Below are 16,393 nucleotides of genomic sequence, written 5' to 3'. Positions count from 1 at the left end.
ATAAGAATAGAAATAGAAATAGAAAAGGAATAGAATAGAATAGAATAGAATAGAATAGAATAGAATAGAATAGAATAGAATAGAATAGAATAGAATAGAATTCTTCATTGGCCAAGTGTGGTTGGACACACAGTGAATTTGTCTTAGTGCAGATACTCTCAGTGTACATAAAATAAAAGATACATTTGTCAAGAGTCAAGAATCATCAGGTACTACACTTAATAATAGTCATAGGGTACAATAAGCAATCAAATCATATTAATAATAGTCAATAAAAAGGATACAAACAACAAAGTTACAGTCATACAATCATAAGTGGGAGGAGATGGAAGAAAGGAAAGAAGGATGGGAGGATTAATAGTAATAGTAATGAAGACTTAGTAAATAGTTGAATAGTGTTGAGGGAATAATTTGTTTAGCAGAGTGATGGCGTTCGGGGAAAACACTGTCCTTGTGTCTAGTTGTTCTGGTGCGCAGTGCTTTATAGCACGTTTTGAGGGTAGGAGTTGAAACAATTTATGTCCTGGATGTGAGGGGTCTGTAAATATTTTCACAGCCCTCTTTTTGACTCGTGCAGTATACAGGTCCTCAATTGAAGGCAGATGGGTAGTAATTGTTTTTTCTGCAGTCCTAATTATCCTCTGAAGTCTGTGTCTGTCCTGTTGGGTTGCAGAACCAAACCAGACAGTTATAGAGGTGCAGATGATAGACTCAGTAATTCCTCTGTAGAACTGTATCAGCAGCTCCTTGGGCAGTTTGAGCTTTCTGAGTTGGCACAGAAAGAACATTCTTTGTTGTGCTTTTTTGATGACATTTTTGATGTTAGGTATTCAGCAGGTTTTACCAGTTCTGCAGAACCGATACTGGAAATTTTGAGTAGTTCAGAGAACCGGCAAATACCACCTCTGACTGGCCCCGCCCTCATCTATTCTCTGCCTCCCGAGTCCCAGCTGATTGGCTGGGTCTTCTTTTGTTTCCCTGCACAGGAGAACGGAGCTGGAAAGCAGGTTAGCGGGGTGGGAAAGGAATGGAGATTTTACAGTATCCTTCCCCTGCCACGCCCACCAAGCCATGCCATGCCACGCCCACAGAACTGGTAGTAAAAATTTTTGAATCCCTCCACTGGTCAGTTCCAAACTAATGCTAATACATTTATTTTGATAGGACTGTTCCTTTCCCCGCTGAATTTGCATAAAGTTTAAGGGTCCATGGCAAATGATGGAGTTAAAACAAAACTCGCTTACTCAATATTCTGAAGACTGGGGTGTTTGTGAAGAAATGTCAGCCTGAATAATGAAAATGAGTCTGTGGATGTTCCTACGTGATGACTGAGAGGAGATTTTATTAATTAGTTCATTAGTACAGATAGCTTTCCGAGCTCCAATTTTCTTTTCTTGTTCTTCTTCCCTTTCATTACGGAGCAGTAACTCGGCACAGGAAAAAGAAAGCAACTAATGATTTATAGGGTATGCTTAGATAGGCAACAAAACATCTCAGTTAAATGGATAATTTATGTATACATAAAAAGGAAGAGGCAGATTTTTATAGATCCAGTGGTACAAAAGGCAGTAAATTAGCACTTGTTACAGCATTGCATAATGTTTAAACTGAATGATGTGTGCCGATGAGGGGTTCATTTTGATTTCTGGTCCCTTGATTCACCTCCTCCACCCTCCCCTTAGCATTCTAACAAAATATAACAATACTGATTGGGTTGTATAAAATCCTAAAAAGCTCCCGAGTTCTTTTAGTCTGTAGAGATTCTCTGTCATCCAATTTACCATCATTCGTTGTCCCAAAGGTGCTTTTTCAGAAGGCAACTGGACTTTCTTGGTTTTGTTTTGAAGACATTTTGCTTCTCATCCAAGAAGCTTCTTCAAGCTCTGACCGGATAGTGGGAAATGGAAGGACTTATATTCCTTGCAGACAGCTGGTCATTTGCATCCTTTTAGGAGTTGAGTTCTTTTGTTCAGATCTTATCTGGAAGCCATGAGTTTCTGCGGCAATCAAAACACTGCTTAGTACAAGGAGCCCCCCAGTTTACCATCATTCATTTAGGATTGTTTGAATTTAGGACTCTGAAAACTTGTGACCTTGCTTGCCCTTACAACTGGTGCAGCATTCCTACAGTGATGTGATCAGAATTTGGGCACTTCTCAACGGCCGGCTATTTAGGACCATTCTAGCATCCTAGGATGGTGTGATGGCTATATGTGACTTCCTGGCTGGCTTCGGACAAGTGCAAGTCTAACGGGGGAAACCAAATTTGCTTAACAACGTGTTTCACCTAAGAGCTGCCTCAATTAATTTAACAACCATGGCAAAAAAAAGTCATAAAATCAGGCACGGCTCACTTAACATCTGTCTTGCTTAGCAACAGAAATTATGTCCCAGTTGTGGACGTAAGTCGAGGACTAACTGTATGGTAAACCTGAAAAGCAGTTCTTTTCTATATTGTATCTGTAAAAGAGAGATATTGTTTTGTACAGCTACAGAAAGCATTCCCAGTCGTTTGGGGAAGGTTAAAATATTTTGGAAGCATGAAATAGCTAGTAGTCAAATTCATAGTGACCAGTCACAAAGTCTTCTTTTATGGAAAGGAAGCTCTTTAGATTAGAGGGGTTCTCCATTCTGAATTAACTTCACTGGTTGTTCTTTTTTTTTCTGGAGGGTGGTGTTAATTAGTACATTTTTGGGATGAAGCACTCTGTTAGAGCCTACTATTATTTCTGTTTGTTAATAACACATACTATGCAGGGCCCATAAACATTCTTGAAGATCATTTGCTGTTAATCAAGTCAGTTTTAATTGTCTGCCCATTCTCCAGTCTTCTTCAATTGGGGTCATCCACTATAGCTTCTGCTGGTTGGAAATAATAGCAATTGCCAACAGATTTGGAGTTTGGCAAATTGAGAAAAAGGTAGCTTTTCTTGTTTTTAGACGTATGTTCATTTATAGATAATAATCTGCTGCTTTTTAAAAAGAGCTTTGTTTGTACATGTTAACTCGCAAACTTGTCAGTATACAATCATGTCTGTGTACCATCATGCAAAGAGTTAGGAAAGAATTAGGTTTGCTTGATATCCCGTTAATGTCCTTCAGCCCTCTCATCATAGAGGGCGTGCATAAGCGCACCAACGTACCTACCGTCCCTGTCCTATTGTTTATTTTATTTTTTTATTTTTCTTATATGTATCCATGTATTATATGTATCCATGTTTTTACTTATACCTATTATCTTGTAAGCAATTGGCAAACCAAATAAATAAATAAATAAATGTGGCATTCGATTAAGAGAGTTAACTGGTTAGCAGAATTTAGTAATGTGGAATCTCCTTAAAGCTTTAAAATGGCTAGTCTATGACTAGTCTAGAGAGAAGAAGGACTAGCGGTATTCCAGTATTTGTGGAGCTGCCACAAAAAAGAGGAGGTCAACTTATTTTCCAAAGCACCAGAGGCAGGACAAGAAACAATGGATGGAATGGATAGAAATTAAGCAAGAAGAGAAGAAGCAACCTGGAATTATGGAGAAATTTCCTAACAGTGAGAACCATTAACCAGTGGAGCGACTTACTTTCAGAAGTTGTGGGTACTTCATCACTGGAGGATTTTAAGAAGTGAATTAGCTACTTGCCTGAAATGGTATAAGGTTTCCTGCTTGAGCTGGGGTTGGACTAGAAGACCTCCAAGGTCCCTTCCAGCTCTATTCTGATATACAAAATAAAAGTTAATAGCCTTTTGTTTATGTCCAGTTGTTTTTATGCCAATTGGCAATGGCAGAAGCCCAGAAGATTTAATTGATATCTGCATTTGACAAAAAAAGTGCAGAAGGTCAACTTGTTTGATTTTTATAATGCTATTCCTGTCTTTTCCTGTTATTAGTATTGTGAGAGAGAAATTGCTTGGGAACTAAACATCAAACACCTTTAATTCAGCTGTTCTTAGTTACATTTGACTCAGTCTCTTAGAAATAACTTTGTAAATATATAGTAAGGAGAACCTTTATATTGTGGGCAAAGTGTGCCAAGCGGAGCTGTGGAGCTTTATTATTTCTGTTTATAAAAGGGAGTGAAGAAAGGTCTTTCAAACTTAGGAGTGGGGAGTTAGTAATGACTCCTGGCAACTTTAGCCATCACAGTCAATATTGGGCATTACAAGCCAGCTATATTGGGAATATCACATGGTGGATTATAAATAACTTGCTTTCTTTTAGCCTTTAGAAAAGCAATGAATGCATGAATTATTGCATAATTTGGATAATTTTCTGAGGGACCCTTTTTAATGTCTATTTTTTAATTGAACATAATCTGTTGTACTGTTGCAATCATTTGGATGTTGGTGTCTTATTTGTTATTGCTTATGCTGCCTAAAAACAAATGCTGTACATTTCCAGAGACTTAAACAGAAGAATTCTGCGAGTCATAATGCAACATGTCTGGATAGCATCAGGATAAGATAAACAAACCTGAAAAGAATGAACTGCCTCTGATCTTGAAAGGACAATGGCTAGGGATTCTTCAAAATAGCAAACAAATTTGCAAAGCCCACACCTTTTCCTCTATACTTCCTTGAGAAAAACTTTTTTTCCCCTTGCATCAACAAGTTTGCAAATTCCCAAGAATGAATTCAGGTTTGTCTGTCTCTGGTGTGCAGAGCTGAGTCATCACCAATTATATAGTGTTCTGCTGGGGATAAATGTTGTTTATAGAAGATGATTTAAAGGGGAAAGGAAAATGCTTGATGCAGAGAAGTTCAGGACAGTGTGCCAAGCGGAGCTGTGGGGCTTTATTATTTCTGTTTATAAAAGGGAGTGAAGAAAGGTCTTTCAAACTTAGGAGTGGGGAGTTAGTAATGACTCCTGGCAGCTTTAGCCATCACAGTCAATGTTGGGAATTACAAGCCAGCTATATTGGGAATATCACAGGTTTTTCAATTCCTGCCCTACATCAGTGCTACACTGTGGTGGATTATAAAATTGGGAACAGCCATTTCCACTAATCATGTGGTTTTATTTTAAAAGGCTTAGTAAGAAGCAACATTTTTTTGAAACAAGGGGTTAGCTAACTTCCTTCCTTCCTTCCTTCCTTCCTTCCTTCCTTCCTTCCTTCCTTCCTTCCTTCCTTCCTTCCTTCCTTCCTTCCTTCCTTCCTTCCGCCACTTACCAAGTCTTCAGCCCTTTCAGAAGGCCAAAAGGGTGGGTGTAGATCTCACCTCAGGGCAATGTTATTCCTGGAGGTGAGGGTGGGGGAAATCCATGTCAGAAATGCCTATTTTCCTCAATTCTGCCCTCTGGAATTCCTCGACTGATGGGTTCTGCAGCATGTTTCCTTTCAGACCCAGGTTGGATAGGCCGATCTCATTTGAGTTGAGATGGTTCTTCAGTTAGACTAGATCCATACCATGAAGGACACATACAAAATGGGTTCAAAAATCTGACCTTTGAAACCTGAGACAATGACTGCTACTGTGGGCTCCTGCTGAGGTCATATGATCTTCCCAGATCATTTCACAGCCAGTCTCGCAATCCCTTGCTTCCTCCCTCACCCAACACAGCCTCTTACCTGCCTGCTGGAAAAGGAAGGAAAGGGAGGGACGGAGGGATAGTGAGGAAGAAACTCCCAGGTATCCTTCCCGGCCAATGTTCCTCTACATGCTCCCCCAACTTATTTCCTGTCCCCACCCCATGCACCTTCCCTGACTCATGTAGTATCTCTTGCAGACCTCCAGGTACTCTTCCTGACCCATACCTCCAACACAGGGGTGGGCTGCTGGGGGTTCACAGGGGTTCAGGAGAGCCCCTAGCTAAGATTCTGTGCAGTTCGGAGAACCCCCAAATCCCACTCCTGGCTGGCCCCGCCCACCCCACTCTGTCCCTCACAGGAATCCCCATGTGGCCCCGTTTTGGATGCAGGTAAATGCAGGGTGCATGAGGAGGCTTGGGGAGGGCAAAAAAACGGGCCTCCCGGAAGTTTGGGAAGGCCAGAAATGGGCCCGTTTCCAGCTTCCAGAGAGCCTCCGGAGCCCGGGGAAGCTGTTTTTGCTCTCCCGGAGGCTCAAGGAAAGCCTCCGGAGCCCAGGGAGGGCAAAAATGCTATGGTGCAGGAGACCGACTAGGCCACGCCCATCATGGCCACACCCACTCAGCAACCAGGCAGAGAACCCCTTGCTAAAATTTTTGAAGCCCGCCCCTGCTCCTATATGTCTTTCATGATCTGCAGGACACTTCTTAAATGCCCCTATTATCCTTCTCGACCGGTGCTGCCTCCTGCCACCGCACTCCGGAACAGTTCTTTCTTCCCTTCCCTCTGCCAGGCCCCCTGACTATCTGCAGTGTAAAAAGCTTTTTCCAGATTCCTCAGGTGATCGTTTCTCCTGCCCACCTCTAAGATACTCCAAGCCCTCCAAACCTTCTAAGGCTAGTCCTCTCCCTTATAACTAGCAAAGTCTAGACAAACCCTTTCTTCCAACTGTTGTCTGATCCTAAGCTCTCATTGCATTGCCCCCCCTTCCAATGGCATCCTTGGAGGTGTTTTTTGGGGTGGGTGGGGGAGGAATAGGATTTATATGGAATTTATTGGTAGCAGGGTTTTTTTGTAACTGTAAACAAAGAGAACAATTTTTCATCAAGCATGCTTATCTCTTGTAAATCTATTTCATTTGCAGAGTTTTATGGGTAACAGAATATCGTTTTTCTTGGCAGTAAAATTTGGGGAGGATGTGGCGTTGACTATTCAAGAATCTTAAGGAAAATTTGAAAGAAAAAGATTAACATTTGTAGTTCCCTTGAAATCTATCTGAACTAGCTTTAAATGATATGCGAGTGATACGCAAGTTAGATATTTAGAAGAAGGAGCATAGCAATACTTTTCATTTATGAGAAATATTTATAACGCATGTGACTGACATCAGCAAAGTTATCAAAAATTCATTTCTCAATCTTCCTAATATACAGTATAAACACCTTTTTTCCTCCCCACAATACATGTGATCGATCTGCCTGCCTGCCTGCCTGCCTGCCTGCCTGCCTGCCTGCCTGCCTGCCTGCCTATCTATCTATCTATCTATCTATCTATCTATCTATCTATCTATCTATCTATCTATCTATCTATCTATCTGGTTGTTATCGCTGCCCAACTCCCCCACAATGGCATTGGGTGATGTACATGATATAAACAGAACAATTAAAAACAAAACCATTAAAACTATTGAAAACAACTAAAAACACCAAGAAAACTACACAGAATGCATTCAGAATCTTACCTAAAATTCAGCCATTCCGTGGGCTGTTTTTCTGGGAACCCTAAGCCTACTGATAAAACCTAGTGTTCTGAAAAGCAAAACACAAGGAAATTCATGCACTTTACAGGTTGTTATTAAATGCACAAAAAGCTGCATTCTGTTTTTGCACCTGCCCCATAAATTGCAGAGAAATTTATTGCCATGCAGATGATTTGTAATTTAACAGAACTAACACAACTGGTACAGTTATAAAAGAAACACGCACCACATTTTAAGGGAGCATCCTAAATTTTCCAGTTCTCCTTCAATAATTTTAATAGAACTCATTGATCATTCAGTTTTACTATTTAATTTCCTCTTTTAAAATATTCTCTGTTAACTCTTTCTACTCTGGCAAGAATAATTTACGAGTATCACCTGAAAGCAATATAATGAGCTGATTTCGCAAGACTAAAATGAAAGTCAATTTCACAAACTGTGTTTTAGGTAGAGCCTTATGTGCATATACAAATGCATCCACATAAAATGACACAAAAGCTGTTTTCTAATATAAAATGGAGAATTAGAAAATTCCCATTGGCAAGATGTGCAGAATCCATAGTTACGTATAGAGATTCTGTTTGATGATTAAAGTGCCTGTTAGGTCAGATGAAGAAGCATGGAATATTAAAATGGCTCTATCACTAAGTCCTTAAATGCACTACTTAGCACTTGAGATATGCATTTATTATAATCATGCTACTGATAATGCCACATAAATAACATATGGTACAGTGGTGGCCTTTTGCTAGGGGAAAAAATTGTGGGTATTCCATAGAGTAAACTTCCTCATTTATCTTACTATATGATTTACAGAATGTGATATAGCCACAAGGATCTTTTGGCATAGTTAAGAGCAGGGGTGGGCTTCAAAAATTTTAGCAAGGAGTTCTCTGCCCAGTTACTGGGTGGGCATGGCCATGGTGGGAGTGGCATACTCGGCCTCTTGCACCATGGCGTTTTTTTCCCTCCCCGGGTTCCGTAGGCTTTTCTCGAGCCTCCGGGAGGGTGAAAACTGCCTCCCTGGGCTCCAGAGGCTCTCTGGAAGCCAGAAACTGGCCGATTTCTGGCCTTCCCGAACTTCTGGTAGTCCAATTTTTTGCCCTCCCCAAATCTCCATGTGCGCCCTGCACTTACATACCTCCAAAACGGGCCATGTTGGGACTCCTGGGAGGGGAGGGGTAAGTGGGGCCAGTCAGGAGTGAGATTTGAGGGTTTTCCGAATTGTGCAGAATCTTAGCTAGGGGCTCTCCCGTACTCGCACGAACCCCCAGCAGCCCACCCCTGGTTAAGAGGATGAAGAGGAAGTTGGAGGTAAATTTAAGGGATAAGATGTTTCATCTGGGTTTATATTATGTCTCCACATTTTGTCAAAAATGGCTACTGATTCTTACATTAACATGGAATCTAGCAGGAGGGAAGAACAAAATATATGATGTACCTGAATTTCTGTCCCATGTTGGTCTGATTGCAGTATAAGAGAACTGGTTAACAGCTGGAGATGAACAGATTTCGATACCAAGCTTTAAGACTGGGTTCGCCCTGGCACATGTATGCTGCATGTAAGATACGATGCTTCTTCTGTTGTGTTTTTGTCAGTTGCCGTGTGTATTTCCTTCATATATTTAAGATAAGGCAGCTGTATTAAACTGGCACTTTGTCCTCTTTTCTGGCACTTGCATTAGCAAAGTGGTTCCTTTCAAATAGAAAACAGATGTTCCAGAGGCTAATGATACAGAAGAAATTGGAACAGGGCTTCAGTATATGCGATAAAGGAATGGGAAAATGAGTAGGAGCAAAGAAAGAAAAAATGACATGTCTAATGAATTAATGAGAAAATGCTTGTTTGTGGGAATTGGATTTTCATTTTAGCCAAAATAAATTGTTTGGTTAGCTCAGAATATTAGGGTATCCATTTCTGATATTAAAATTGCTTAGAAAGGGTCTTAAGACCCTTTTTCTAATAAAACTTCATTTATTTTTTAATGAAAACCAGAGTGCCCACATTCACTTGTTTTTCTCATGACCTATCTTTGCCCTTCAGCTCTGTACATTTCCAACCTTTATTGACTGTTGGACAGGGAAGGGAACAGCAGCATCTTCTCAACTGTTAGAAGGATATCATCCTATCAGGGAACAGATACTAGAGAGTAGTAGTAATAGCAATAGTTGTCAAGGTTTCATACCCAGTTATAGCAGTTACTCACTCCACAATGCTCATGCTGAATTAAGTTTAAAAATGACTTACAAAATCCATATGCACGTATGTCCATGTTATATTCTGGGTCTCTTCTTCCTAACTTTCATAACAACAGTGATGTGGCATGTTCAAAAGTCCTGCCCGAGTTTACCAAACAGTTTTATCTTGTGAAAATCAGATTCCAACAGTGTTTAACTTTTACTGTTATGATCTTTGAGCCATTGCTTCTGAGACCCATGGCCACATTGGTTTCTTGGAGGACAGAGACATGTTTAGCTGCTTGCTGTTTTCAGATACAAGCAAGGATACTCTCCCACTGGCAAAGTAGAAGTAGAAACAACTACTACATGTGGAATAAGGATAAAAACTTGATTGGATTAGTCATTTGACCTGACCATATCAAAGGTATAAAGCTAATACAAATACACAAGTAAATACAAAGAAAACAATAGGACATGTTCATAGTAAGTTGTCACCCTTACAGTTAACCCGGTGATGGGATTCAGAAAGTTTTACCACCGGTTTGGTGGATGTGCTTTGTGCATGTTCACACACTCTGCGAGCGTGCACACCAAATGTGCACTTTGCACAGGTGTAGAGGCATTCCATCTCACCTCCTGCAAGCCTGCACTCTCCCGGTCGTGCAAAGCAGCTGCACTTCAAAAGCGGAGGATAAAGGTGAGTATGGGAGCCCAGGCAGGTGGGCCCAACAGCAGAGTGGCGGAGAGAACCGTTTTGGTCTTTGCTGCTCATCGCTGCTACCAGCTCAGCAGAACTGGGCCGAACTAGTAGAATACCACCACTGAGTTAACCGCAATCTCACCTAACTATTCAGTCCTCTTTGAAATGGCCTTTGAAATGAAGAGTTTCAAAACTCTGGATGATCCCTATTGCCATGAACAGTCTAGCAACACCTCTCGCTCAGCAAACCCAATCAAATCTTAGAGATCTTCAGACCCCTTGTAACACTAGATGTAAAGATGAGCGACCTTAACACAAGTGCATTGCACCATCAGATTCAGATAGAATAGAACAGGACAGAACTGAATAGAATTCTTTATTGGCCAAGTGTAATTGGAATTTGCCTTCACTGCATAAGCTCTTAGTGTACATAAAAATACATTCATCAACAATCGTAAGATACAACACTTAGTGATAGCCATAGGATACTAAATAGCAATCAAATCATACAAGGAAACTAAATAAAATAATATAAATTGTAAAGATAAAAGCAACAAGATTATGGTTACAAATAGGAGGAGATAGGTAATAGGAAGGATGAGAATAATAGTAATAGTCTTAGTAATAGTTTGGCAGTGTTGTAAAACAGTGTTGGACATCAGAAAAAAACATTGCAATGAAAGAAGTCAGCGTGGTAAAGAATGTCATAGACCAGGCAAGCTGCTTTGCTATACAGAATCTTCAAGGAAAACCCAAGTAACCAATCAGTTTGCATATGTGAATACATCAGGTTCCTTCAATCTCATATCTGCAGATGACTGACTGAAAGGGATACATTACAAGCCATTCCCAGCTAGCTCCCCTTCTTGTTCTCTCACAGAGATGATTGATGTAGGAGATAACCAGACTGAGCCTGATGGTGGGGTCAAATGCATAATCAGTCTGGAGTCCCTACGCTCCGAAAGAGACCTAAGTGTATTCCCCTTGACTGTTATCAGGCACCAATTTGCCTTGACCATTAGTAGATCAGATTCTTGTGTATAGGAACCTTGAAATGAACTTGTAGTACTTTTGAATCCTATCCTATTTGAATCCTATTTCTTCTCCTGATTTCTTGCACCTTACAATTAATATTACAATGATTCATATATTAACCGGGAATCTAGCAGGATGGAAGAATAAACTATGTGATCTACCTGAATTTCTGTGCAATGTTGGTCTGCTTGCAATAAAAGAGATCTGGTTAACAGCCAGAGATGAACAGATTTTGATACCTGGCTTTAAGCCCTGGATCATCCTGGCATGAAAAATAAAAGGTGCTGCATGTAAAATAGAGAGGAGGACCACTGGCCAACTCCTGGAAAAGTATTCAAAATTGTGATATTTCACACATCTTAGCATGCCAGAATTGAGTTCAACCAGTGGGAATTTCTGAAAGTGTAGGAAACATGGCTTAAGTTGTTGAACTGATGCCTTATTAATGGAATGTTAAACAGAGTTGGGCAGTCCCATTTGTTATCAGAAAGGCCTCTTCATTAATCTTTTCTTTGCTCTTTGTATTATGAGGTGAGTAGAAGACAGAATCTTCCAGAAAACGTGTTAATAAAATATGGGAACTCATGGTTGAGTTTAAAATTGCCTGTCAGATCTGACAACACAATCAACAAAATGGCTCAGATAATGTCCTACTTCATCTTTTTTCTTTCTTTTTAAAGAATCTTTTGAGGTGAAACAAAATCCTTGCTTTTTTTTATTCAGAGTGATGAACTTTTGTTTTAATGTGGTACAATATATTATTTAACCTGACAGGATTGCTTATTGCTTTTTTGTTATTTCCAAAATGTGAATAAATGTACCAAGAAAAATGGATTGATGTATTTTGCCAGTTTTCCTCTTATTCTGTGTAATTCTGTATTCTCCTGTATCCTTTCAGCCAAATTCTGAAAGATCCATTTCCCTTTCTCTCCCTATCACCTGAGGTCAAATAGTGTCACTCAAAACAATTCATGGTTTATTTCATTTATTCCAAGTGGATAGCTCTTGGAACCAAAGTTCACAATCTTATTTTTGTAATATATTCCATATTGGTTTTATCATGGCATCGTATTATGAGGGCTGAAAAAGGGAAGATCATGGTTCCTTGCAAGAAGATAGAAGAAAATGAAAAAGTGGGATTTTGGAAGTTCTGGAATAGATTTTTTTAGAGTTTATTATTTTAAAAATGATGCTGAAAAAAATATTATGCATCAATCCAGTAATATAACTAAATATTCATACTTAATTGATAAAACTGCTGCCAGCTAAGTGGACAAGTGAAATGACTGTGTTTCCCATGTATTATAGTAATGAGACCCTCCATTCTATACATTTATTTTTAATGGCATACACACACTTTTCATCTTCTTCATTTTTGAGTAAATGAAGACTTTTGCATCAGTGTATAAGAGGACTTCAGTGTTATAGCTTCTGGCTGACAAATGGCCTAAAAAGGGATAGGAGACTCTATTTTAGTTTCTAAAGGGGAAAAAAAAGTCCTTGAATTTGTTTCTTCCACATGGAACTCATCAGGGGTGGGATCCGACCAGTGTAACTACCGGTTTGGTGATTTACAATTTGTACACGCATGGCCACCATGGTCCTTTCAGGAGGGAATCAGAGTTGGGAAAGTCCATTGTGAGGAAGATGGAATGTTGAGGTCATCAGCTGAACAGAACAGAAGAGGAACAGAACAGAATATAATAGAATTATTTATTGGCCAAATGTGATTGGACACACAAGGACTTTGTCTTGGTAGAAATGTTTCAGTGTACATAAAAGAAAAATACATTCATCAAGAGTCAAGAATCATCAGGTGCAAGAGATAATAGTCATAGGGTACAATAAGCAATCAAATCATACTAGGAAACAGTCAATATAACAGAAGATGGAAGATTGGGGTTTTTCTAGGTTGCTATTTCCTTTAAGGGCTGCAACTTGGGCTTTACTGTTGGCTGGTAAATCATAGAATTACAGGGCTGGAAGGAATCCTGGAAGTCTTTTAGTCCAACCTCCTGCTCTAGGCAGGACTCTTATACCATCACACTCACATGATTGTCCATTCTATTTTTTTCAAAATCTGCAGTGATGGAGCACACACAACCCTAGGAGCCAAGTTATTCCATTGATTGACTGCTGTTAACTGTCAGAAAACGACTCTTTACTTCCAAGAGATTAAGAGAGATATAGCTTTCACGCTCCCCCCCCTATTCTTCTCTAGGCTAGATATACCCAGGGGTGGGCTTCAAATAATTTAACAACTGGTTCTCTGCCTGATTGCTGGATGGGTGTGGCCATGGTGGGCGTGGCCTAGTCAGCCTCCTGCAGCACCCTGGTTGCAAAACGGGCTATGGGAGGGGTGCCCTCTCTGGGCTCCAGAGGCTCTCTGGAGGTTGGAAACGGACCCATTTCTGGTCTTCTGGAACGTTCAGGAGGCCTGTTTTTCTCCCTCCCCAAACCTCCACACGGGGCCTGCACTTACCTGCAATCCAAAATGGGCCTCATGGGGACCCCTGGAAGGGGTGGGGTGGGGTGGGTGTGGCCAGTCAGGGATGGGATTTGCCGGTTTGTTGAACTGGCCATAAAATTAACAATCAGTTTGCCTGAACTGGTGCAAACCGTTAGCAGCCCACCCCTGGACATGCTTAGATCTCTTTCCCACTCCTCATATGATTTAACCTCCAGACCCTTTATTGTGTTTGTTGCCCTTCTCTGCACACTTTCCAGAGTCTCAACATCTTTGCATCATGGTGGATGTAGTACTTAAGTGAGGTATCAGTGGTGCGATGTAAAGTGGTACTGCCACTCTTGTGTTGACTCCATCCCTCTGTTGATGTGAGGAAGCTTCTGGGGTATTTTTTTTTGGTTTAGAGAATATTGCAGAAGGCCTTTGTCGGGGGACAGGAACAGTCAATTTAGGTTTGATAGTACAGAGAGTCCTTGACTTAGGACCACAATTGAGCCTAAAGTTTATGTTGTTAAGTGAAACATTTGTTCAGTGAGTTTTCCCCATTTTTCCACCTTTCTTGCCACAGTTGGTAAGTGAGCATTGCAGTCGATAAGTTAGTAACCCAATTGTTAAATGAATCTGGCTTTCCCATTGACTTTGCTAGTCAGAAGGTTGCAAAAGATGATTTCCTGACACTATGAACCAGTTGCCAAGCATCTGAATTTTGATCACATGACCATGGGGGATGCTGCAAAGGTTGTAACTGTGAAAAAACGGTCATAAATCACTTTTTTTCAGTGCCATTATAACTTTGAATGGTCACTAAATGAACTGTTGTAAGTTGAGGACTACCTGTATTCAGCAAAGAGATGGACTGGATTTGATCCTGGTCTTGTCCAAAAGAGGTGGTGGTGATACCACTGGTGGTTGCAGCCTCCATTTTATTTGTTACATTTGTTTTCTCCATTATAACTGAATGCAAATTAATTTCCGGACTGATCTTAATCAAATGATATCAATACTAAGCCTGGTTCCAACAGTGTTGCCTATACTAGATTGTGTACTTTTATTTGAAAGACGGTACCCATCAGATAGTGCAAGTCAGTAGTTAACTTCTTTGGGAGCTCATGAAGATGGAGTGCAAAGCCACTGTATTACTTCTGATACCCTGTTTCTCCAACAGTACAGCCTCCCCCAATAGGAAGTCCCAGCATGTTTTATAGGTATGAAATAAAATTAAGCCCCTCCCCCAAATTAAGGCCTATATTAAAACATGCGAAATGGGGGGAATGGTGGGGGGGCTTGCCATTAGGAAGTACTTTTGTTGCACACCCGGATATGGTGCTGCCTGTGTTGACCCTGATACGAAGCGCCCCATCAACGCCGAGGTCAACATCCAAGCCGTCGTCACCCGCCCGAAGATGCAAGGGGGGGGGAATTAAGTCACCCCTGAAAAGACGGCCTAGCCATTTTTTCGGGGCTCAAAAAAAAATAAGACCCGGCCTTATTATATGAGAAACACGGTATTGCCAGAAAAGGCAATTCAGGTGTACTTCGCTGAAAAGTAACAGCTATTTTCATTTCATTATGAAGTTTGTCTTAATGCAAATCGGATGTATACTCTGGATTTTATTCCTTATCAGTTTCCACAGAAATAATTATTCAGTATACTAACCATATTTGTCCCCACTGGATGACAAAATGGCTGTGTTTTTTTATAACAAGCTTAATTTCTATAGTGGATTAATCTATTTTCAGCATTCAAAGAGTAAATGATCAGAAACCTGGCAAAGATTGAATCTAAGCTTGCCATGTTGTGTAAATGTATCTACCAGCTCCTTTAACTAACCCAGGCTTTGTTTGCAAACTCATCCAGTTTTTAGTAAACAGAAGATTAATCTGTTTATAGAATTTATCCTGTATGACATACTTGTCTTTATTTTTTGTTTTCGTTTTGCTCTAAGTATAGAAAGGGAGATCTACCAGACACATGCACCTGAAGATGTTAAGAAGTGACCTCTGTCTGTTTCTTTCTTGGTTAATCTAGATATATTTATTTTTTGTTATGGGGTGCACCTGTTCTCTGTTTGGTGGTGGACTGGTAGTTGGCTTTAATAAAAATGGAGCTGGAGGGTGATTGATGATTCTCTCTCATGCATCGCCAGAGGTACCTAGTTGGCTGTTTGAAAACATGTAATTCTGCAATTTTATTTTGGAAAAAAAATGTTTTTAGCATTATTGTCATAAACAACTGCAGCCACTTGATAAAATATAAATTGGCCACCTAGGAGAAATAAATGAACAAAAAAAAATTCATTGTTTTTTTTTAAAGAAAGATCTGTTTAAAAAAGGTTAAAGCTTTCTCTTTTACTAATATTGGTTCTGTTGAGTATGCCTTTTTTATTGCATTGTGTTTGCTTTTATGCTGAATCATTGCAGTTGCAACTGTAACCTTTACTGTATTTAGGGGGAAAACATTCTGACTTATGTATTATTAAATGCCTAAATGTTGGTTAGTTCCAGTTCTCACCAAAAAGGAAAAGAAAAGAAAAGGAAAGAAAGGGAGGGAGGGAGGAAGGAAAAAGAAAGAAAAAAGAAAGGAAAGAAAGCAAAGGAAGGAAGGAAACAAAAAAGAAAGAAAAAAGGAAGGAAAGAAGGAAGGAAAGAAGGAAGGAAAGAAGGAAAAAAGTGTCATGCCACATTTGAAAAAATTCCGATAGGTACCCAGATCAGTACAAATAAAAAGTATC

At 40.1% G+C, this 16,393-nt stretch overlaps 1 protein-coding gene across 20 annotated transcripts in view; it reads left to right on the top strand.

Moving 5' to 3' along the window:
• MAGI1 (membrane associated guanylate kinase, WW and PDZ domain containing 1) overlaps positions 1 to 16,393 on the top strand; it is a 512,987-nt gene that overhangs the window by 121,635 nt on the left and 374,959 nt on the right. The window lies entirely within an intron of this gene.

Source organism: Pseudonaja textilis, chromosome 2 (genome assembly GCF_049901715.1).
Source record: "Pseudonaja textilis isolate UNSWEBS1 chromosome 2, rPseTex1.2, whole genome shotgun sequence".
NCBI classification, from domain to species: Eukaryota; Metazoa; Chordata; class Lepidosauria; order Squamata; family Elapidae; genus Pseudonaja; species Pseudonaja textilis.
The sequence above is the reverse complement of the archived record's forward strand: the minus strand, read 5'-3'. Positions and strand labels throughout refer to the sequence as shown.